This window comes from Nannobrachium achirus (genome assembly GCF_963921795.1).
Source record: "Nannobrachium achirus genome assembly, chromosome: 5".
NCBI classification, from domain to species: Eukaryota; Metazoa; Chordata; class Actinopteri; order Myctophiformes; family Myctophidae; genus Nannobrachium; species Nannobrachium achirus.
This window is the reverse complement of record NC_137814.1, coordinates 60,061,791-60,085,246: the sequence shown is the minus strand read 5'-3', so window position 1 is coordinate 60,085,246 and position 23,456 is coordinate 60,061,791.

Below are 23,456 nucleotides of genomic sequence, written 5' to 3'. Positions count from 1 at the left end.
CCTGACTCTTCATCTAATGTCCATTATGGTTTCAACATGTTTATTTAATGTGAAAATGAAATATCCCTTTAAGGTGAACAGGTGTCCTATGTTGATGAGAAAGGCTTTGGACATTGTTGTGATTCCATGTGAAGGTGTGTTGTGAGGTGTGCTAAAGCTGACAGTCAAAACACATACAAGATAATTAAATACATTCATTCAAACTGGCTGAGGACAGATTTACTTGAGGACAGGAGGAGTTCAAGTTCTACCAGTTCTAGTTTTCTGGAAAGGCTTTTTTCTGGCAAGGTATCTTTAATAGTTGAGCTTTCCAAGAAAAACAAAATCTTTGAACATTGTTGATTGATTCCATAAGTATAGGTGTGAGTCAAGGTGTGCCTGCTAATGGAATGATGGAGGAATACACCTGACAGGCAAAACAGATACATCATAATTGAATAATGAAAAGCCCTATGCATTCCATTGTCATTAAACTGAGTACAGTGTTACTTGAGGACAGGAGGAGATCAAGTTCTACCTGTTCTAGTTTGCTGCCAAAGCCTTTTTTTCTGGCAAGGTATCTTTAATAGTTGTTCTTTCCAAGAAAAACAAAGTCTTTGAACATTGTTGTTCAAAGACTTTGTCATGCAAGGCTAAAGGAACGATGGAGGAATAAACCTGACAAACAAAACAGATACTGTACATGATGAGTGATTAGATCATTAAGAGCACGGCAGGATTTTTAAGGAATGCAGTGTCACATCTAGTTAGATGTGTGCGTGTGTGCGTGCATGCGTACGTTGTGCGTGTGTGCGTGTGTGTGTGTGTGTGTGTGTGTGTGTGTGTGTGTGTGTGTGTGTGTGTGTGTGTGTGCGTGTGCTTGCTCGTGTGTGTGTGTTAAATGTATTATATATTATCTTATCTGTAAGTTAAGTCTAGTTGTGTGATCCTCATTTACATGTTTATTACAGTAATGGGTTTTCCTGATGTAACAGTTATTGTGACAGTGTTCATTTTCAGTTAAGCAGGGGTTCACACCAGCATTGATGTACAGTAGATAAAGTCTAGCTGCGCTAAGCTAGTATTGATGAGGTGTTGGTGACCATGGTCTAGAAGTAAATAAAAGGGCAGCACACTCATAGCCACCATGCAGGATGTGTTGAAGGGAAACCAACGTTTCTACCTGGGCTATAGACCAATTATTTGTTTACAAACATTGAGACTAAATGCACAGCTGACTGTATCATGTAATCAATTCCCAACAGATCCCCAAACCTGTTGTTTTGGGGAGCACTGGTTATTCAACGTCCTCTTTTGTGCTAGTGAGGTGCTCCCATGGGAGCGCCCTTATCGAGACATATATACTTCATTGCGCAACGGTATTCCGCGTCAAGAGTAGCTGATATACAAACTCACATCGCGTCACCAATGCAACCCTTCTGAGCTTGGAGGTCTGCGGCTCTGCGCGCGACACCGTCGCAGGACGGAGCATAATTAGGCTTCATGGACTGCAGCTGGGCGAGCAGTAGACGCTCTGGTGATCCAGTGGATCGCGTGGGTGATCAAGAGGAGCGCTCCCTCTGTTCTGATGATGGTGAATAGAGGTGGGGTTTGAAGGACAACTGTTTTGAATCGCTATTATTGTTTACAATCAACAGAAACTAAGGATTATATATTTCAAGAGTGAGAATTTACAGTAAAAATCCTAAGCATTCTTCCTCCACACTGGGAGAAAAACGGCATCTGAAAATTTGATGGAATGCATTTTTAAACACAAGTGCCATCCATTGCATCCTATGAACGGTGGGGTTCATTTGGTGCCGACCGGCGTGCGCATACTGGTTTATATCAAAGTGACGTGGACCATTAAGGCATCTATTGGGTTTAAAACAACAGTATCTGCATTAAAGGGGTATTTCACTTTCAAAAAAACTTTTGGTCATTTTATCGTCTAATCAGGCTTTTGTGAACACCCTGAACAGTGTTTAAGTTGGTTGATTCAATATTTAGATATTTGATGTAAATGTTACTAGGCCTTCCTCCTCCAGGGCCGCTCCCCATACACACCCATTGTAACTTCTAACTCCATTTTAACCATGATAGATTCATTAAAAACACCCATTATTTTTTTCTGGTGACTCATAATACCTTCCTAATACATGAGCAAGCTTTTTTCATTCATTTTTAATAATTCTTTGGGAAAATTGAAAAAATTAAATACAAAAAATAATTATTAAATATAAATGAAAAACATTATCGACACGGCCTGCTCACGTATTAGGAGGGTATTATGAGTCACCAGAACAAATAATGGGTGTTTTTAATGAATCTATCATGGTCCAAATGTATTATGTGTTTGGGATTTCAAATTCAATAATTGAGTCTCATCATTACAGGCAGTGCTTCTGTCGCAAAAGGACGGCTTAACTGCAAAGGCGTATACAGCAAGACAAAATAAATCTCAGACAGACAGACAGACAGACAGACAGACAGACAGACAGACAGACAGACAGACAGACAGACAGACAGACTTCATTTGGCAGAAGCACAAGGAAGTAAAGAAATAATTCAATGCCTTGAAAATCTAGATCAATCAATGCCAGGGTTAGAAATCCCTCGATCAATCAATGCCAGGGTTAGAAATCCCTAGATCAATCAATGCCAGGGTTAGAAATCCCTAGATCAATCAATGCCAGGGTTAGAAACACAAGGACGTGAGATGCATGTTTTCCTGCTTCTGGTTTTCCACCATTGTGACGCACATAAACAATAAGAGCTGCTGCTCCCGCACTTCTACACTTCTACACACAGGAAAAAGCACAAGGCATCATTCTACTACTACTACTGAAGCTCTGAGGTAGGAACCTATCCATTGTTATGGATAGGTTAAACATGTTTTGTTTGTTTGTTTGTTTGTTTGTTTGTTTGTTTGTTTGTTTGTTTGTTCATTTATTTACCGGTATTCAAACATTTTAACATAGCCTAAATAAGAAAGACTGTAGTAAGCATTATAATGATATAAAAAACATGTTATTTGGAGTTTTGGAGTTTGAATGAAAGTATAATTATGTGCACGGTGTAATTCACATGTGAGGGGACTTCATTTAACTGACTAAAGGTTTTTTATTTACATTTTTTAATTTAGGGTAATAATAATAATAATAATAAAAAACTCTCTCACACTTCTGTGTGCCAGTGATCACTCTCCCCTATGCCAATGTTGGCATTAAGGTTGCTCTACCCCTGCCTGATAGAGCATTGTAATGTGTAATTGTAATACCTTATAGACCTGACTTTGATAAACTATAATGTAGTCTTACAGAAACAACAAAAGGAAATAAAGATAATAAATAAGATCGGTGGCAGGGTTGTTATGACATCGGGCCCGGCGCCACGGGGGGGCCTGGGGGTGCAAAGCCCCCTGAGTTGCAAGTTAGGCCCCCTCAGTTTATATTCTATGTAAATTGTAAAGTCAAGAAAATATCAAAAACCAAAAAAATATTGGCTGAATATTATAGAGATTACAATAACAGTATTGAAACACAGTTTCAATACTGTTAATTGCGACCGAAGGTCGCATATACTCTGAAAAACCGTGTCGCTTGAGTGACCTTCCTTCCTTCCTTCCTTCCTTCCTTCCTTCCTTCCGTAACCTTCCTTCTGTACGGGAGTGATGTCAGTGTGATGTCAGCGAGTGACATCACTTCCTGTACGGGGCGGCTACACGAAATGTGGATAACACTATATATGGAGATAGTCCAGTCCATCATGTCATATGGGACTACCGTCATAGACAGTAGCCAAAAGAGAAGGATACACAAGACTAAGAAAGACAAAAAAAGGAGGAGGAGGATAAAGATACCAAAAGGAGAGAGAAGAAAGGGTGGATGAGGTACAATGTGTCTCAGAAAAGAAAATGTAACAAGGAGGTGGCAACGGGGCGGCTAGATAAAGTTATTAGGCCTGGATCCGACTTTAAGTCGACGCACAGGATTCCAGAAGTGTAGCGCTTATTCGCTCTTGTATCAAACTGGTACTCGAAACGTTCTTAGAATTTAATATATATTTTCTAAAGTAAATATGGGGGCGGCTGTGAAAAAAAGAGAAGAATAAAAAAGAAAAAAAGGAGGAGGAGGATAAAGATACCAAAAGGAGAGAGAAGAAAGGGTGGATGAGGTACAATGTGCGGTATCCTCCTTGTCAAGCTCGACGTTGAGCATTTGCTAGTCCCCCCAGGAATCCGCGGAGAAAAAGTTCTGATTCCGCGGTGAACAATCCTGATTCTGCGGAGAGCAATTCTTGATTTCCGCGGCTTGAAAGTTAATATTCCGCGGGCATTAAAAAACTACTTAAAATGACCAGTTATGAAGCAAATATGTTTTTATGTAATAATGAAGTAGAAATGAACTTATGATATGAATTGCAATACCAAAACACTGTGAAACATTGTGGTTATCAAATAATCAACATCAATATTCTCTTTGTCCCTCTTGGGCAGATTTATTTATATGTGCCAGGCATGTCACGTGGATGGAATTGGGAAACAGGGATTTGAGGGCAGACTTGTAGGCCTTAAGCATACAGTATATGCAGCATTGTCAGTATCAAAAGAAATCACATCCTCTTGTTTCACTCCAAAGTCATTTAGAGTCTGCTGCATTTGCCACTGTTGAATGATTGCATTTGTCTAAGAAAACAGTGTCAACCAGGTAGCTGCGGATTTCACCAGATTCATCCTTGATGAGCGGAGACACCATTATGTTGAGCACGCAGCGTCCTTCTGAATCAGAGAGAGAGAGAGAGAGAGAGAGAGAGAGAGAGACCTTTATTATCCCAAGGGGGAAAATCAGTTGCCCAGAGGCAGCACAGCAGTGTAAGGTTATTTACAAAGTTACAAAGAAGTATGAACAAAAATAAAATAAAAACAAGAACAGAGTACAGTAAAGAGCAAGGTACATCAAGAAAGGGAACCTCTTACCTCTCTTGCAGTTGTGTATGGCCAGGGATGGCCCACATTCATTTCTCTGTTTTGCAATTAGAAACTTCTCATCAAGGGACTGTCAGACCTGGACAGTGGTGATGTACAAGCCTGATGTACAACCCTGCCAAAAGGCCTGCCAAAACAGAATACAAAACACAATGCATTGATTGTACATATTTTGATCAAATAGTACAGTTATATGATTATACAATGGAGCTAAAATGATTTATTTATCTACCTTGACTAATTCATACTTTTTCATATCAAGGTCCAATATTTATTCATTATTTAATGACATTTATCCTCTCACTCAGACCCAAAACATAGAATATTTTGTTATTGTTGGATAACATTTTGTTCACAATTCTATGCTGTATTGATTTGATGTTGGTGCCATAGATAGAAGAGATAAACAGGCAACATGTTGATAAAAATAGCAACTCTTCTACATTCTCTAATTGTATAGACTTTGGATATTGTAAATTAATGAATGCATTAACAACAATTTAACTCTTGAGAGTGTAAAATGAAAACAAATGGACCCATGATTAAACCAAATGGACCCTTATGGGTTTCATTTATAGTTAAATATAGCGTCCATTTGGTTAACAACACTCAAGGACCACTGGTTGAAAACCACTGGAGCACAAGTCAAGAATACATTACTAAAACGATAGTATACCTTCTCTCGTTCCTCTGCAGCCACGGTTTTGCTGGCGATTGTGGTTGTGATGTTTTTTTGTCTTTTTAAGACGGTGTCTGCGGGTGTTGCTTGTTTTCTCTTCTGATGAAAGCAACCAAGTGGTCTTTGGTCGTTGAGTTGCGGCGGTGATCAAGGACTGTATTCTCCTCCTGTAATTCTGTGTATGATTTAGCTCTTTCAGCATAATATATTCCCCTGCCTACTCTGAGGGCTCGGACCCGGCCTCGTAGCCGGAGGTCGGAGAAATCGCTCCATTACTCCATGTGCGTATTTCTCACTGTGAGTCAATATAAACAGTCAGACGATGTGCCTAGTTCCATTAAAAATCAGCACCATCCGCTCTGGTATCGTCACCACACACACAAGACATAGCACATGAATGTATGCAACTGCAAACAAAGCCATTTCCGTTTCCGTATCCGGCACGACGACCGGCTAGACTGTGAGCCTTGTCTGTCTATATGACCGCGACATCTAGCGGCCGGGGTGAAAACTACATGTAAAATGTAATATTCTGCGGACTGCTATGATATCCGCGGGAGGCTCTGATATCCGCGGAGGGCTTTGATTTCCGCGAAAAATTCCGTGATCGCGGAATCGCGGATTCCTGGGGGGACTAATTTGCACCTATACATGGAGAAATGGAGCGAACCTGTTTGGCCTAAACATGGAGATGTGGTACAGAATTACTCATATATGGGCATAAAAAGTATGTCATGTGACATCACTTCCTGTACAGACAGTCAGACAGACAGCCATTGACTCCGGCCTAACAATGGCTACTGTCTATGACGGTAGTCCCATATGACATGATAGACTGGACTATCTCCATATATAGTGTTCTCCACATCTCCATGTTTAGGCCAAACAGGTTTGCTCCATTTCTCCAGGCCTTTATCTGGCCGCCCCGTTGCCACCTGTTACATTTTCTTTTCTGAGACTGCCGACTGCACATTGTACCTCATCCACCCTTTCTTCTCTCTCCTTTTGGTATCTGTATCCTCCTCCTCCTTTTTTTCTTTTTTATTCTTCTCTTTTTTTGTCTTTCTTAGTCTTGTTATCCTCCTCTTTTTTTAGTCTTTCGTGTAGCCGCCCCGTACAGGAAGTGATGTCACAACTCGCTGACATCACACTGACATCACTCCCTGTACAGAAGGAAGGTTACAGAAGGAAGGTTACGGAAGGAAGGAAGGAAGGTCACTCAAGTGACAAGGTTTTTCAGGGTAAATGCGACCTTCGGTCGCAATCAAAATTTATTTTAGTCTTAAGTCATATAGTCATGCTATTTTGACTTCTTATAATAACACACCATTTAGTGTTAGTCCTATTTAGTCATATGCAATTGTTTAGTCTTTGTGAACGAACACAAACACTGCATGAAATAATTGTCAGAGTGTGTGTGTGTGTGTGTGTGTGTGTGTGTGTGTGTGTGTGTGTGTGTGTGTGTGTGTGTGTGTGCGCGCGCGCGCGCGGGCATACACGCGTGCAATCTTGTGTGTGTTTATGATTCCTACATCTATGAAAAGTGTGTATCCAGCATCCTGCTTGTGGGACGGCACTCTGGGTGCCGTACACTGAGTTAAATGAGTAAATGAGCACTTAGCTCAGGGTAATCCCCTAATAAGGGACCTTAGACTCAGTACCTCCTGTTTTTGGGTACAGGGGTTAAAGCAAAAAAAATCCCAAGACGGAAATTTATTTTCCAACACAACCCCCCCCCCCCCCCCCCCCCCGCGGCACCGCCGCGCCGCCGTTTGAAAAGCGTCTTTTTACCGTTGATGCCATAACATAGCTTTCTGTTGCACACCCAACAGAAACAGGGACCTAAATGGCTTTCCTGTGTCAAACGTTTCATCCAGCCAACCACAGCTAAACAATCCACCCATGTTAAAACAAAGTGGGGATGCTATACAGTACTGCAGTTAGTTAGCTGCATAGTATAGAGTCTGGCCACCTCCATTTGTTTTTGACTGTGCTAAGCACGTCCGAGACGAATCTTCATTCACAACTAAACCAACCGCTCCATATTGTCGCTGACTGAACCACCACACGTGGGTAATGTTATGAGAGAAACACTGCCCACGTAGTGGAGAAACCTCCGCCTAGTACAGCCATGAGCACCAATCATGATAGGCTACGCTGCGTCGGTCCCAAATGAAACACTGCCCTGAAGTTTTGAATTAGCATCTGTATGGATTGATTTAGCATCTGTATGGATTAGGGCTGCAAGCGAACCTTCGGGGATTCGAACGTTCGTTCGTTACATTGGCAATCGAAGTTCGAAATTAATGGGTTCAGGTTTTTTCTTTTTTTTTTCTTCTTTTTTTTTTACACGAAAAATAATTATCAGAATGTGATAGGCCTATTCAGAATATCACAGTAGTAGAGATAACCAAATACGAAATAAGTTAGGCCTACCGCTAAACACTAACAGTTAATGGTGACCGTTAAAGTAGTTATAAAATGCACCAGAACAGCTTGGAGCGATCAAGGACCGTCCTCCGCTCCAATTCCGCTCCTGTTTGGGGCCGCGAACCATTACAGCGCCTCGCTGACACACGCTTGTTGACAGACAGTAAAGTGAGAGGCAGCACTCTGAGCTGGGCAGAGAGAGACTTGTGTGTGCTCTGAACAGCGAACACCCATCCACGCACCCAAAGATTAAACAGCCTTTCTCCTAAGCATGAGCAAAGATGGATTTCATTGCAACCACCTAAAGGATCTATAATGCGATTTCTGGGGTTGTTACATCGAGACCAGTTCAGCCCGAACGCGACGCGCTCCGACGCAGTCACCAAGTCTAATCATCATCCGTGCGACTCCGCTATACATTGAGCCTGTTCGTCAACAAACTGTGCAACATTTTCTCCGATTGGGTTGGATTTTCCAAGTGTTAGCCTACGTGTTAATGCGGCCACGCATCCACGCGTTTTCAATGGTTAAAACAGCACATTTAAAACATTTCCTACACTGTTTTAGCTGGTTAAAGGTACAGTACGTTCGATGGTTCGGTGAACCGAACGAACCATCGAACGTTCGATGGTCCTTTCGGAAAATCCCCCCGAAGTTCGAATCCCTAAAACAGGGCTAGATTACAGCCCTAGTATGGATACAGGGGTTACTTTTTATCGTTGCTGCCATGCTGCCATATAACAGATTTCTGTTGCACACACAACAGAAACAGGCTCCTGGTTCTCTCACCGTTTGACACCAGGACCTGAATGGCTTTCCCGTCACCTCCATTTGTTTTTGACCACACTGAGCACGTCCGAGCCTTATTGTCGCTGACTGAACCGATGCCACACGTGGGTAATGTTATGAGAGAAACACTGCGATGCAGTGGAGAAATCTCGCCTATTGCCATGAACAGTGAACACCAATCACTCATGATACGTTGCTTTCGGTACCAATGAAACACCACCCCGAAGTATTTCATACATCTGTATGGATCACTTTTGTGAGTGACAAATAAATCCCCCAAATCTCTGATTTGCAAACCGTTGCTTATTTTAACGCAGAGAACGTAAGCAAACCATAGACTGTAGGAAGCAAACGCGTATTGTCAATTACTGCTGCCCCCTGTAAACACATAATAGAAAGTATAGCCTACCTGCTGTTTACATGTAAAACTCCAGTGACTTCATCTTTTGACACAGCCATCCATACATTAGACAGAGCGACGTCTCGTTCCTTTACAGCATGATATAATAACACCACCAGTCCACTCATCTATTGGAATTCAGCGTAGGTCCAAAAAGTTTAACAAACTTCCAAACGGTGTACATCGTTTAAGCCACAGGAGCATGGTTTTCTATCATAAATATGAACTTTAGCCAAACTATTGCGAGTAATCCAAGTGTTGTTTTGTTTATCCAGCAGCATGCATCGTCGCAGTTAGCTTACAGCAGCAACAAGTAGCTACAGAGGCATTTCCTCTCAGTGTAGGGCGGATTTCAAAATAAGAGCCTAACGTAATCTGATCAAGTCAAGTCACGTCAACTGGTTTTATTTTTATGTCTACTTACAGGAAGTAGTTGATCTAAATTAGAACTACATGACACACCAGCAAGTCTACCGCACCACAGTAGTAACTGATGCTATTATAATTAGCGCAGACGGTTCAGCTTTTTTTCTTTTTTTGCGAATCTTCTCTGATCTCATAAATAGCCCCTAGGGAATCCTCAAGACGGAAATCCGTCCCCAGGACGGAGAACGTTAACCCCTGTGGGTAGTCTCAAACTTACCTCATACTTCCCATACTCTGCCCGACCTTAGGATCCGCAGAGGGGTGACCATCTCCAGATACCTTAATACAATGGGCGCCTTCCTTGACACCCCAGCGAGGGAAACAGAGGCCCCCGCTTCGCCCCGCCTGCTACCCCGGACAGTGGTCCCAACAAGCATGGACACAACGGAGTCCGTGCAACCCACCCCACCCCTTCCCCCAGGGAGTCCACCCCCACAACCTCCAACTCACCTCGTCTCCTACCCCGCCGTATAGTGCCCTCCACCCACACAACAGCCCCAGGGAGTCCTTCCCCACGGCTTCCAACTCACCCAATTTCATGGCGACGATACACGCCATGAGCCGATAATTAGGTTTGGGTTTAGGTTAGGGTAAGGGTGGGTTAGGGTTAGGGTTATGGTTAGGCATAGATTTATGGGCCTAAAGTTTAGAGTTAGGGTTAGGGTTAGGCATAGTTTATGGGCTTAAAATGTATGGTTAGGGTTAGAGTAAGGCATTGTTTATGGGCTTAAGGTTTTAGGGTAAAGTTTAGGGTAAGGCATAAGGTTATGGGCTTAAGGTTTAGGGTTAGGGGTAGGGTTAGGGTTAGGTTGGTGTTGGATAGGGTCAGAACCCAGGGTTAAGTACAGAGTAAGGGCCAGAGGGGAAGAAAGGTAAGGACACCCAGAGAGGCGATGAACGTCCCACAAGACGGTTAGGTCTGGTTAATTTATAATGTCTTTACTTGCATAAATAAAATGAACAAAAAAATCCTTGTTGTAATGATTCAGTCTGGGTGATTCAGAGTGGACAGAGTGTCATGTCCACCTACAACAACACTTTACAACAGATTACCCTCCAATAGGTCAATGGTTCTCAACCTGTGGGTCGGGACCCCCAAGGGGGCCCCACATGACTTTGGGGGGGTCCCCAGATTACAGTGAAGTGACAATCTAAGGAACTTTAAGACCTTTTTAATACTGTGTGGAAAAAAGAAAGAAAGACAAGAAAAAGGCCATTACTGCACCAAACGTACTTTACTATGAAAACAAAACAAAAAAAATGGCCACATTGTCAAATAATATAAGAAAAAAAGAATGTAGAATGTAGATTTTCAAAATATATATATTTTTATCTGATCGCTTTCTGTTTTTCCTGGCGTTCCCCATGCGCACCAACCCCATTGAGAAAACAGACAGTGATCGGATAAAAAGGCTTCTTATTAAAGGGGTCAGAAACCCTGCCTCATTTCTGTTTTATCAGACTTATATGAAATGATTTCTAAAATGTAGGCATGGTTATCTGCTGTTGTGGGGGAGGGGCGGAGTAATGCGTGCATATTGTTGTGTTCTGAAAGTGTAGCCAGTAGACTAGCCACAGAGAGAAGCTGTCCGCACTTGTTGCTGTTTGCATTTCGGAAACAAATTTTAAAACCAGCCATTGGAGGTGTAAAAGGTATAAAGATTCTTCAACTCCATGTTCTATAACCAATTAAAATGTGCAAGTATTTTACAAACAAGCTGTCTGAGCTTTTATCCATGGCTAATTTTCTCCAGCATTGGACTGTTTACCGGAGCAGAATGGACGCTAGGTGCTAGCGCTGTTGGCTATATTGCCTGACTGTGTAGTGTGTGTGTGTGTGTGTGTGTGTGTGTGTGTGTGTGTGTGTGTGTGTGGTAGTGCGCGCACGCACACACACTAATCACCATGTCCACATGCACGAAAAATAGCCGCGCCGCTTTCGCGACGCGTTGTGAGCTTGTAGATCGTCTATTTTTTACATTTACGAGTACATTTTGAATCCTGGACGTTTACTTGTAACAGAGTGTTTCTACATCGCAGTATTAATATACTTCCAACATGTAACAAGTGTTACTTTCCACCACTGAGTCGAACAGCAACAGCCCTGCTCCACGGTCGAGACAGCAGCCGCAGAGCGTTCTCTGCCACGGCATGTAAACACACGGTGGTTATTTGGCTCGGAAAGAGTCAACGACCATTGAAAATACTGATATGATAAAACACCAAATATGAAGAAACTACCCTAAAATCTAAAGAACTGTATGACTTGTGAGTTGTGACTTGACTTGTATTGTGAGAGAGAACCAGGAAGAACCACACTCACAGGCACCACAGTGTAACTGTCTGTTGACAGAGACGGGCTCTGCTCGGGCTGAAAGTACTAGCATACAGTGAAACCACGCCCCCCCCCCCCCCCCCCCCCCATACGACAAAAACAAACGTTAATATTAATTAGATATGCCTACGTCACGTCGCACAAATAGTACAGAATGAGCTCATATTTAATGAGTGGCGTCAAAGATTTCTTTTCTATACAAAAAACTGAAGAACACAGAAATAGCTACAGAGACAGCAGAAATCTCTGAAACCACAAGCATATGGGCCAATTTAAACATATCATCGCTCCCTATCGCAAGTGACTCATTTATAAAATATATATTTATAGAAAAAGTGATTTTGTGTTTCATGGCCCTTTAAAGAAAACTGAGGATACGGGTAATTATAGCGTGTGAGATTTTATTAAGCACTTTGTTTGTGCATTCCGAATGATGGTGTAGTTATAGGGGGCTAAATAATTTGCTCTGCCCGAACCCATATAAACACGGGAACATGACGATCGGGGCTTGGTCTCTACGACCATGCGTGAGCTACGATGGGCTAAAATCACTTTGGGAAACCCGGCCATTGTTTACTAGGTCTTCCATTTGAAAGGAAATTAAAGCTACTGTAGAATTCTACTTTGTTATTGCAATCATTCCATTTTAGTGCATTCATTGTGTCTCTTGTAATTCTTCTTATCCATTACACAGTCTCTTGCTATGTATGTCAGGTGTGTCCATACGTTAAAGCTGTTTAACTGAGCTTAAAACCTTGATGGGAAACACAACTTCCACTTAAAGGCAGGGTAAGTCAGTCAGCCTCCTGTCCTCTATTGGTCATGTATGTGTATACACAGCAGTGGCTCCACCCAACTGTAATTTTTTAGTTGTATGACTATGAGCAGAGATGAGTTAGCTTGCATTACATCAGGTAGGCCTTTAGCCTGCAACAAATCATGTCGCCTCCTTATAATTAAAGCTATACATGTAACTTTTTTAATAAAACAAATCTTAAAATTGTCCTAATTATTAAATCGCTAAAGTTTTAGAACACCCACTCTGTTAATTTCAGCCCCAAAAGCCTTTTCTTTATATGTTTTCTACTGAGCCTGTGTGGCCGTGACAGGGACTGTTTTTCCCGGCAAAATTACATCATCTGCATCATTCCGTATACGTATCTCCCAGATCATACACTACCGGCCAATCACAGCGCGGATCATACACTGCCGGCCAATCACAGCGCGTCTTGCTGTCTTCTCAGGAAGTAACTTGCCTCAACATAACAACAGCATTTACTCTGGTGAAGGCTGGGTGAAGGAGTCCGTAACTCCCGAACGCCTGATCGGAGAGGGATGCGGGACGTCTCTACAGATGCGAGGCGAGGCGGACGCGGTGGTCTGAAGGCCCGGTCCGCGGCAAAAAACGGACGAAAAAAAGCAGACGCGACCGCGGTTTGCTATACCGCTACTGACCACTAGTTGAGCAACTTACACAGTATAGCTTTAACAACAACAATCTGATTATCCATATACAGTAGCTTTGAACTGACTCACTCTCTAGCTTCCACCGTGGTCTGAAGTGAAGACTCACACCTTTCCAGACTCCACCTTAGCATATAGCACTTTAGCACTTGCCTACCCTCAATGACCATACTACTATAATTAATATGATGTACATATAGTGTGTATAGCTCAATTTACAGATTATTGTTCTGATTTCTATAGTTGTTGTTTTTTGTTTTTTTTTCACTGAATGATTTTTTTATTTTATTTGATTATTTGTTTTGTCTAATGATGGCATGCACTCAAAATCATTTTATCATTAAATGTGAGGCATGAATGGTCCAAATGTATTATGTGTTTGGGATTTCTGCTTCTGTCGCAAATTTCAAAGTGTCCAATAACAACAATAACAACTATAATGACACTTCTACCACTTTTTCTAGTCACATGTTCAAATACTGGATTCTGATTGGCTACATTCCGGAGGTTATGGCAGAACAACCGCCGCAGTTGTGTGAGGACGAGATCAATGCGCCTCAGTGTACATCCGGGGACTTCAGGAGGTAGTCGGAACACCTTTCCCCCAACCAACATATGACGGTCGTAGCGGTCCTATGTTTACTAACGTGCGTACGACGTCGCCGATTTATTTGGATCCTATTTACGGATCCTATTTACGGCCGGAACGGTCCTTCTAACTGACGTTAGCTTAGCTGTATGCTAGACATCTTTCTCTGCATGGAGTTGGCGTCATCTGGTGGTGAGTAGAAGATGTTGTTTGTGGAACTATTTGCTGTCGTCGCGGAAGTTTTATAGGCAATAATGATTGTAACTTAATATCCTTGCAAATTACAACTATGTGTTTTCTTTCATGTATACGGAAAAAAGTGGTAGAAAAGCTATTTACCACTCGGGGTCGGACATTATGCTCTGATAATGTCCTGTGTGAGGGTGTTATCGGACTCGGCTTCGCCTCGTCCGATCACCCCCTCACACAGGACATTATCAGAGCATAATGTCCTCTCACTCGGGGTAAATTGCTTACTTAACAATCATCATCATCCACGGCCTGCAATCCAAACGTTTGCTCGTCGCCGATCAAAAGTTAAGTTGCCTTCGCATCAAACTATTTCAATTAAAATCCTGTCATGCTCTTCATTAATCACTCATCATGTAGGCTACACATCTGTACTGTGACGAACCATTAATTAAGTCAGCCAGACACCTGTCCTGTGCACAGCAGGGGCTCCACCCAACTGTCATTTTTGAGCTGTAAGACTATGAGCAGAGATGAAACGATTGAGCTGAAGCTATGGTATTACATCAGATAGGCAGCGTTGGCCTATTCACCATATTCCTGGCCCCGCCCCCGGCTTCCTGTTCATATCCTGAAAGAGGCGGAGGCTGAAAAAGCTGGCCTGAAAAACATCATTTGGTTTCCTGTTGTCTTTGCATTAAAGTGTCAGTAGTTGGCGTTCTGGGCTCTGGGCTCTGAATTAACCTGTGTTGCCATGTCTGCTTATAATAAGCAATTTGTGTCTTAAAAAAAATAGTAAAGTTGCTTATTGGGCTTACTTTCTAATATTTTTTAAACCAGTGGATCCCAAATCTTTTCATAAAAAGGACCCCAGATTAACATATTTGTCCACAGTCGCAGACCCCCATCTGAAAATATGTGGTGCCAGGGACCTCCACACAGATTATGTTGTTGAAATGTTTCAAAAATATTCAAAATATTTTTTTCCCCTCAATATTTTTTAAATAGCCAATATACAAGCTCTCAATGTGTCGCAATGTGACACATTGTGAATTTGTGAGCTTGCTGATCTGCTGTTTTCAAATGTAAATGATTAGTAGTATAGCCTAATTGCTTCTGTTGGGCAGACAACTCCATGTCACTTCCTTACTTGGGAGGAAGTGAAAAGATGTTTTTTGAAGCAGCATACAGAGAAAAACTCTCTAGCGCCCTCTGAAAAATGAAAATGGCAGCCTCCATAGAGAGGGCCAGGAATATGGTGAATACTGCCGCTCTCTCTCTCTCTCTCTCTCTCTCTCTGTGTGTGTGTGTGTGTGTGTGTGTGTGTGTGTGTGTGTGTGTGTGTGTGTGTGTGTGTGTGTGTGTGTGTGTGTGTGTGTGTGTGTGTGTGTGTGTGTTCCAGTGAGTTGCAGCCCTAGATGGGAACCATCTCAGACAGACAGACAGACAGACAGACAGACAGACAGACAGACCACACAATGCAGTCCAACTGGCTGGCAGAATCCACAGGCTTACGGGAAAGATGTTACCATTTGGCAGAGGCACCAAAGGTGACGCCAAGAATCATTGTTGTGCGAATTCCGCATAAATCAATGTCAGGGTTAGAAACACGAGGAAATATGTTTTCCCGCTTCTGGTTTGTTGTGATCACAGTGACCCACATAAACACTATATAAGAGCTGCTGCTCCCGCACTTCTACACTTCTACACACAGGAAGAAGCACAAGGCATCATTCTACTACTACTACTGAAGCTCTGAGGTAGGAACCTATCCATTGTTACATTAGACATGTTTTGTTTGTTTGTTTGTTTCTTCATTTATTTACTTCAAACATTTTAACATGCCCTAAATAAGAAAGACTGTAGTACACCAGTTAGCTTTTTTTAGGTTTTAGAAACGTTTTCTACTGATTAGGTGCATGGACTACCTATCTTATTGTTTTTCTAAATTGATATTCCTATATGCATTTGTTATTGTTGTTGATGTACTGACATATTATCTTGCTTATTATAGTGATACCTTACCTACTTATTGTAAGTCACTTTGGATTAAAAGTGTCTGCTAAATGCCTAAACTGTAAAGTGTAAACCAAGGTCGGGCCTATAAGTGCGTTTACACTGCATTATAATGCTATAATGCTTCATAATACTCATTATAAATGACGTGCATAAAACCATGTTAGTCAGAGTTTGAATGAAAGTAGAATTATGTGCAGGATGTAATTCACATGTGAGGGGACTTCATTTAACTGACTAAAGGTTTTTTATTTTATTTTATTTTATAATAAAACTCTCTCACACTTCTGTCAGTGTGCCAGTGATCACTCTCCCCTGTGCCAATGCTTAAGGTTGCTCTACCCCTACCTGATAGAGCATTGTAATGCCTTATAGACCTGACTTTAATATAATATACTGTCGTCTTACCGAAACGACAAAAGGAAATAACATTATCAGTAAATTATGTTTCTGTCTTCAATGATTAAAAATGCTTCGGGCCCTACCCTTTCTGTGTCTATTTCATCTTCATTCAAAGTAATGTAAAAATTGCAATATGATCTACTGCCAAATCATTTCCAAATCAGAAACCACAATCAATGAGTTGCATAAAAGAAAGGGGAAATTAACTTAATTTAAACCAGGTTTTCTAGGGGTTTGGGTAATATGTGGTCCTTGAATCACGTACTATATCTTTACCCTATTAATTCTTTATTTTGTGTCTATCTCAAGTACTGTTTTATATGTGTTTTATATTGAGAAAGAGTAGCCGAGCTCACATTGCAATGATTATTTGTAGATTAGCTATTTTCACTATTTCCATATCATGATACAGATGAAGGTATTCCTGCTGACTCTCTCCTCCTCTCTCTTCTCTTTAACGTCTGTCTCTTTCTAGAGAAGGACGTGGTCTTCATCATCATCATCATCATCATCATCATGAGGATGCTGAGTGTGTCTCTGCTTCTCTGTGCTGTGACGGCTCTGACTGCTGCCGTTCCTGCAGGTGGGATTTATCAAGCAGCTGGACAGCTGTCAATCACAGAATGGACAGTGTTTTGATCAATCTGGTGTCTGCAGCCAACTGTCATTTAAATAACTTAACAAACCCTTCTTTCAGAAGCACTGTTCTTCTGGGAAGCCAATAGAAAGAGCGGGTGGAAATGTACCCCTCCAATCATATATTAGTGGAGTCACACACGTATTTACATACACAATAGTGATGCGCGGGCCGACCCGGTGCCCCCACCCGCCCGCCAACCCGCCCGCATGCGGGTGGGAGGGTGGGTCACGGTTTCAGACTCAATTGGCGGGCGGCGGGCGGGCGGGTTATCACCACTCTCATGTGCAAAAAATAAATAAGAATAATCACCTGTTCTTATTTGCCTTTTATTCTTAATAAGAGTAGGCCTATAATAATAAGAATACAACGTTTGAATACGAGCACGAGCGAGCAAGTTTAAAAATTCGCCAGAGAGGAGCGAGGTTTCTCCTCCGCTTCTTGGTGCGAGGACCGTCCCAATTCCGCTCCTGTTGGGCCTGCGAACCACATTTTGCCAACATTTGACACAACAAGAGCACAGCAGAAGAATGCACAAACAATTCAGTGCGTGTCGCTGATCAGGATTTCACTTATATGTCTCTGTCATCCACACAAGTCCGTTTATAAATACTTTGTGTCGGTTAAGTTATATAACCAGTCAGTCTACGGATATGATTTGAAACACAACTATCGCAAGTGAGACAGATTTTTTGACTGAATGAACCAGCCACGCTCACCTCGAGTCGCTCCCATCTCTCCAATCTGGTGATTAATCAATAACCAACAGGATTCAATATTGTCCGTATTTTGCTGTCTGTTTAAAGTGCGAGGCGCTGTATAAATATGATTGACATAAAACCTGAAACGCCATTCTTCACCCGACGATGCCCCCGCGAAGTCTTTGAATGAATGTCTTTTAGGCTAAACCCCAATTTGAACAACACGTTTGTTTATTTAGCCCATGGCAACATTGTGCTACTGTAAACCTTTCTCTAAAGCGATTTTGGGTACTTAGAAGAGCCGTATATAAAGATGAGCTATTGTGGAGATGATATAGCATCTTTTTTTTAAATGCGGGTTGCGGGGCGGACGGATTCGTTGATTCATATATTGTTCTGCGGCGCGGGCGGGCGGGTTACGTTCAGTGCGGGCTGTGGGCCATGCAGGTTATGAAAAAAACACTAATACGCAGGCAGCCCGGCCCGTCAAAAGAACAGCACACAGACATACAGACATAACTGCCACAAATATAACAGTAATGTGACCTTGCAAATCCAGTTGAACAAACTAAAAAGTGCCACTGATGTGGAGATAAAGTAATAATGTACTACTAGCTATCATTCATCTCTTTAAAAGTATTAAAGGTGATACACCATGCATTTAAAAAGTATTTATGTCATATTGTTTATGTCCCAAAAACGTTTTTCAAAAGGTTTGAGGCTAAATTACCACTCCTGAATAGAGAGCCCCTCTCATTTTTGAATGGCTCAGAGCATTTTCAGCTGAAAAAAAAAAAAAAAAAATTCGTCAAAAACGGCCGATGATGACGTCAATATCGGCAGCAAATCTGGATAGCCTGTTTTAAGAACCCGTGGGATACTTTTAACCTTCGCCTTCTCAAAACCAGAGAAAGACACAACGGTCAGAAATGGGACTTTGTGAGGATAGAAGGTGCTAGTGGGACCCCAAAAAAAGTTTTAAAATAGGAAAAGTTAAATTTCATGGTGTATCACCTTTAAAGCTAAAAATGAAAACCTGAAAAATATACTTTATACACTTTATATACTTTAATAATTGTCTGTTAAGACATCATTTTAGAAGTGATGAGGTCGACATCCTGTCCCTCCTGTCCCATCCTGTCCCTCCGTCATGCAGTCATGCAGAGATAGGACTGTGATAGGCTATCCACGGTCCCCTCGGAACTTGCCACCCCGTAAATGCAATATTAAAGCGATACTGTGCACAACCCTGCAGGACAGATGTCTGACACTTTACCTGGCATGACAGAATGTAGCAGAGAGTTGGCCTTGATCCAAGTGAAGCCAGACAACACATTCCACCATGGCCCGCGTATTTCTGGCACACTGGGGCTTTTCCACCGGCAAAGAACCGGTTTGGGTTCTTTCTCCCACCTATGGGATGGCAACATTATTGGAACCTTGGTTCGTTCTTGAAAACTCACCTCTGGTTTATCCCATAGGCGGGAGAAATATTGTGAACCGGTTCTTTGCCGGTGGAAAAGGCCCAACTGTTGAACATGAACTCCTACATTGTTTGCGCGTTATAACATTAATTATCTAATAGCATGTGGGAATAATCTTTGTCATACTACAAAAATCACACTAAAGTACAGGCCATGCTATGATTGGAATAGCTTTCGAATATCAAATTCCCCCAGCACCAATTATATGATTATGTTCATACTGTACGTTGCTGTTTGCAAAATGAAAAAGCTCTCGCAAGCGCTTCTGCTGTAGGTCTTGATGAAGCCAAATGTCTATGCATTACATTGGGTTGAAATAAGAGTGTCTGCTAAATGTCTGTGTTGTATATTGTAAATTGTCCACGTATTTGTTAAAGCTTTAAGCTCTTGTTAAAATGGGTGACTGATTAAGGATCCAACATAATCACTTTTAAATGCTTCTAATTATGTCATCTGTTAAACTAATAATGATATGTTAATTAGTTACTGTTTGATCATTTGAAAATAAAATTGGCTGATGCATTGTTTAAATGCCTGTCAGATTACCAGACGATGGAACAAACTGGTGTACTGTAGACTAAGCCTATATGACCAGACCTGAGATTTGAGCGGGCCATCTCAACAGACGGAATTATAAATCCAGAAAATGTGACGGTGATCTGATTACTGCTTTGTTTCTTTCTTCAGGAGACTCTGTAGTGGTCAACATGTGGGCCAGATGTCCAACCGGGTGGGACGGCTTTTCTGGGAACTGTTACAAATATGAAAAGACCGGGACGGCTTGGGCTGACGCAGAGGTAATCAATCAATCAATCAATCAATCAATCAATCAATCAATCAATCAATCAATCAATCAATCAATCAGCCAGCCAGCCAGCCAGCCAGCCAGCCAGCCAGCCAGTCATTATTGATTGAAGATTTTATCTGATAGCGACAGAATCGTAAATCATATTCTTGGTGGTGGCCATAAATATCTAAATCGAGCATGTGTCAGGGTGCCTAGCATTCATTATGTTTCTATAGACAGTGTGCCTGGCTCAGGGTGCTAACCTAGCATCCATTAACCTAGCATTCATTATGTTTCTATAGACAGTGTGCCTGGCTCTGGGTGCTAACCTAGCATCCATCCACAGTGCAGGAGAACACAAGTTCATCCAGGATCTCATCCTTTCCAACACCGGCAAATGGACGCAAGCCTGGGTTGGAGGCTGTGACGCCGCGAAGGTACAATATATTATCTTCTTATTAAAGGCATGGTATGTAACTTTGCTCTGTGATTACTTAACAAAACAATACATACATTGTTTACCCATCATATCTAGGGATGGGTATCGTTCACCTTTGAATCGATACAATACCTTTTTCGATACCTGGGAATTGATACGATAACCTTTTTGATACCATTTTCGATACTTTTTATATAAGTTTAACTGCAGAGGTGATGATGATGATCACACAGTGTGGCGGAGCGGAGAGTATAGACGTTGGATAATCATCATACTAATAAACATTATAGGCTATTGTCGGCTATTTTCCATAGTAACGAGTGTAGCCTACTAAAGCAGTCATTAAACTCTCAGTAGCCCAACTGTTACAGATGGGACCGGCCAGGGGTGCGTTCAAGAGTATCGAAACGAGGTATCGTTCATTTTTACGTGAACCGATACCCAATAGTATCGACGTCATGATGCAATCGATACCATTAAAAGTATCGCAGACGATACTCATCCCTAATCATATCCCTCTATAGCAGCAACTATCAGCCACTGGAGTGTAGTAGTGTGGTGTTGTTTACCTGCAAATCATTTACACCTCTTGTGATGTTTTCACTTTTTTATTTTAGTAGTCCCAAAAATGTTCCTATCTACCGGTTGAACGTCCCAGTCTTACCCTTACCCTATATTACAATTGTCAAGGCCGCAATCACATATAAGCGCGAGACATCTTCTCCGTATAGTTTGAGAATGAGGGAGGGTGCCGTGTCTCTTGCTCAACCAAAGGCTGTCTTTGGGCCAAGAGATTTGCAAGAGACAAAAAACCACGTGACTTTCATTGACAATGAATTGGACCCACCTTCCTTCCCTCATTCTCAGACGATAAGGACACGATAGCTGTCGCAAATGTTTGGACGGCGCCCAAGAGGCTGTGTAGGCAGGGGTAGAGGGGGTATGGGGCATCATAAACGTAACATACAGACTTGCAAAGGGATACAGTTGGTCCGATCCACACCAAACTTGGCACGAACATTGGTCATGGGTCTGTCATCCATAAACAGTCATAGTCCAGGCACCGCACATTATGACATGATGTTGTACTGTGGTGTTCTACAGAATGCTGTTTGGCTGTGGAGTGATGGCCGTCCAGTGACCTACACAGCCTGGGACAGAGGTCAGCCTGACAACGCTGGAAGAACTCAACACTGCATGGTCGTCAACTTCTCAAGTAAGTCACAAGTTTCCTTCAGTTCGACTCTGTGTAGGCTGCATTATATATATATATATATATATATATATATATATATATATATATATATATATACCTTTTCTGGGTTCTGGGTCAGTTCCTCCTAGCTTATAATATTTTATTGACTCCTTCATAATGTGTTTTCATTATTGTAGTTTTCATTTCTTAGTGAGTTTTTGTTAACTATAACAACCCTGGTGTTTGTGTTTGTTTAACAGGCAGACATCGTTGGGACGACCAGTCCTGTAAGACTGTACGTCCATCTGTCTGCAAGAAGCCAGCTGATGCCCTCACAACAATAACTTAGAGATTACACACACACACACACACACACACACACGCACGCATGCACACACACACATGTGTGTGTGTGTGTGTGTGTGTGTGTGTGTGTATCGTATCCTTCTTTTCTGTCTGTAACTTAACTGAAGGAATGAAGAGACAAGACGTTAAAGCTGCACTCTGTAACTTTCCTGTTCTACCCCGGATTCCAACCCGGGTCTCCTGTGCAAGACATTTTTAAACACTTATCTAACAGAACCTGCCTGCTTGCTCAGGGGAGAATGTTTTACCTGTAAACCAGTTGTGTCCAACGGTAGAGTATTAGCATACTGTACCATACAGAAGTACTAGTTCTATTGTATTAACATAGAGACTGGACAACATAACACTGTAATTCACTACAAAATAAAGGAACATAGTACAGCTTTACCAGCAGACAGTGGCTCTACAGGAATGGAATGGATGGTTTTCTTCTTCTAATGTCTTTACTTGCATCAATAAAATGACCAAAAAAATCCTTGTTGGAATGATTCAGTCTGGGTGATTCAGAGTGGACAGAGAGTCATGTCCACCTGCAACAACACTTTACAACAACTCACCTTTTAGGTGACTTCCCATGAGTTTTGCCGTGCGATGCCATTCGCTCCAAAATACACACGGTTTTATGAATCCATTGCACAGGAAATAAAGAACAGATTACAATAATATAACATTATAATCCACATTTGATAGACAGAATTATCACCCATGTTAATGATTTCTATCAAATGTGGTTTTATTGAAAGTCGCTCATTGTAAGTCGCTTTGGATTAAAAGCGTCTGCCTAAATGCCCAAACTGTAAACTGTAAACTGTATTGAAAGGCAATCAAAGGCTAGTGTTTGTGATGCAAACATTTTGTAATGTCTGACATTACGTACAGTATATAACATAGAGTTTTAGATTTTCTGATAAATGTAGCAGTCCATTAATTCAATGATTTGCTCCAGCAGGGGGAATGAATGCACTGAACGTATGAGATATTTTTATTACATACAAAACAAATATTGTGAAGTCTTGAATAGAACACAACAATTTAAAGCACACATATCGGTACGTTGATGTTGCTTATAAATCTTATTGAACTTGACTCAGAGACACCAACTATTACACAGGATGTAAGAACAGCAAGGTGTTTTTGGCAAAGTAAATTTGCACATACTGTA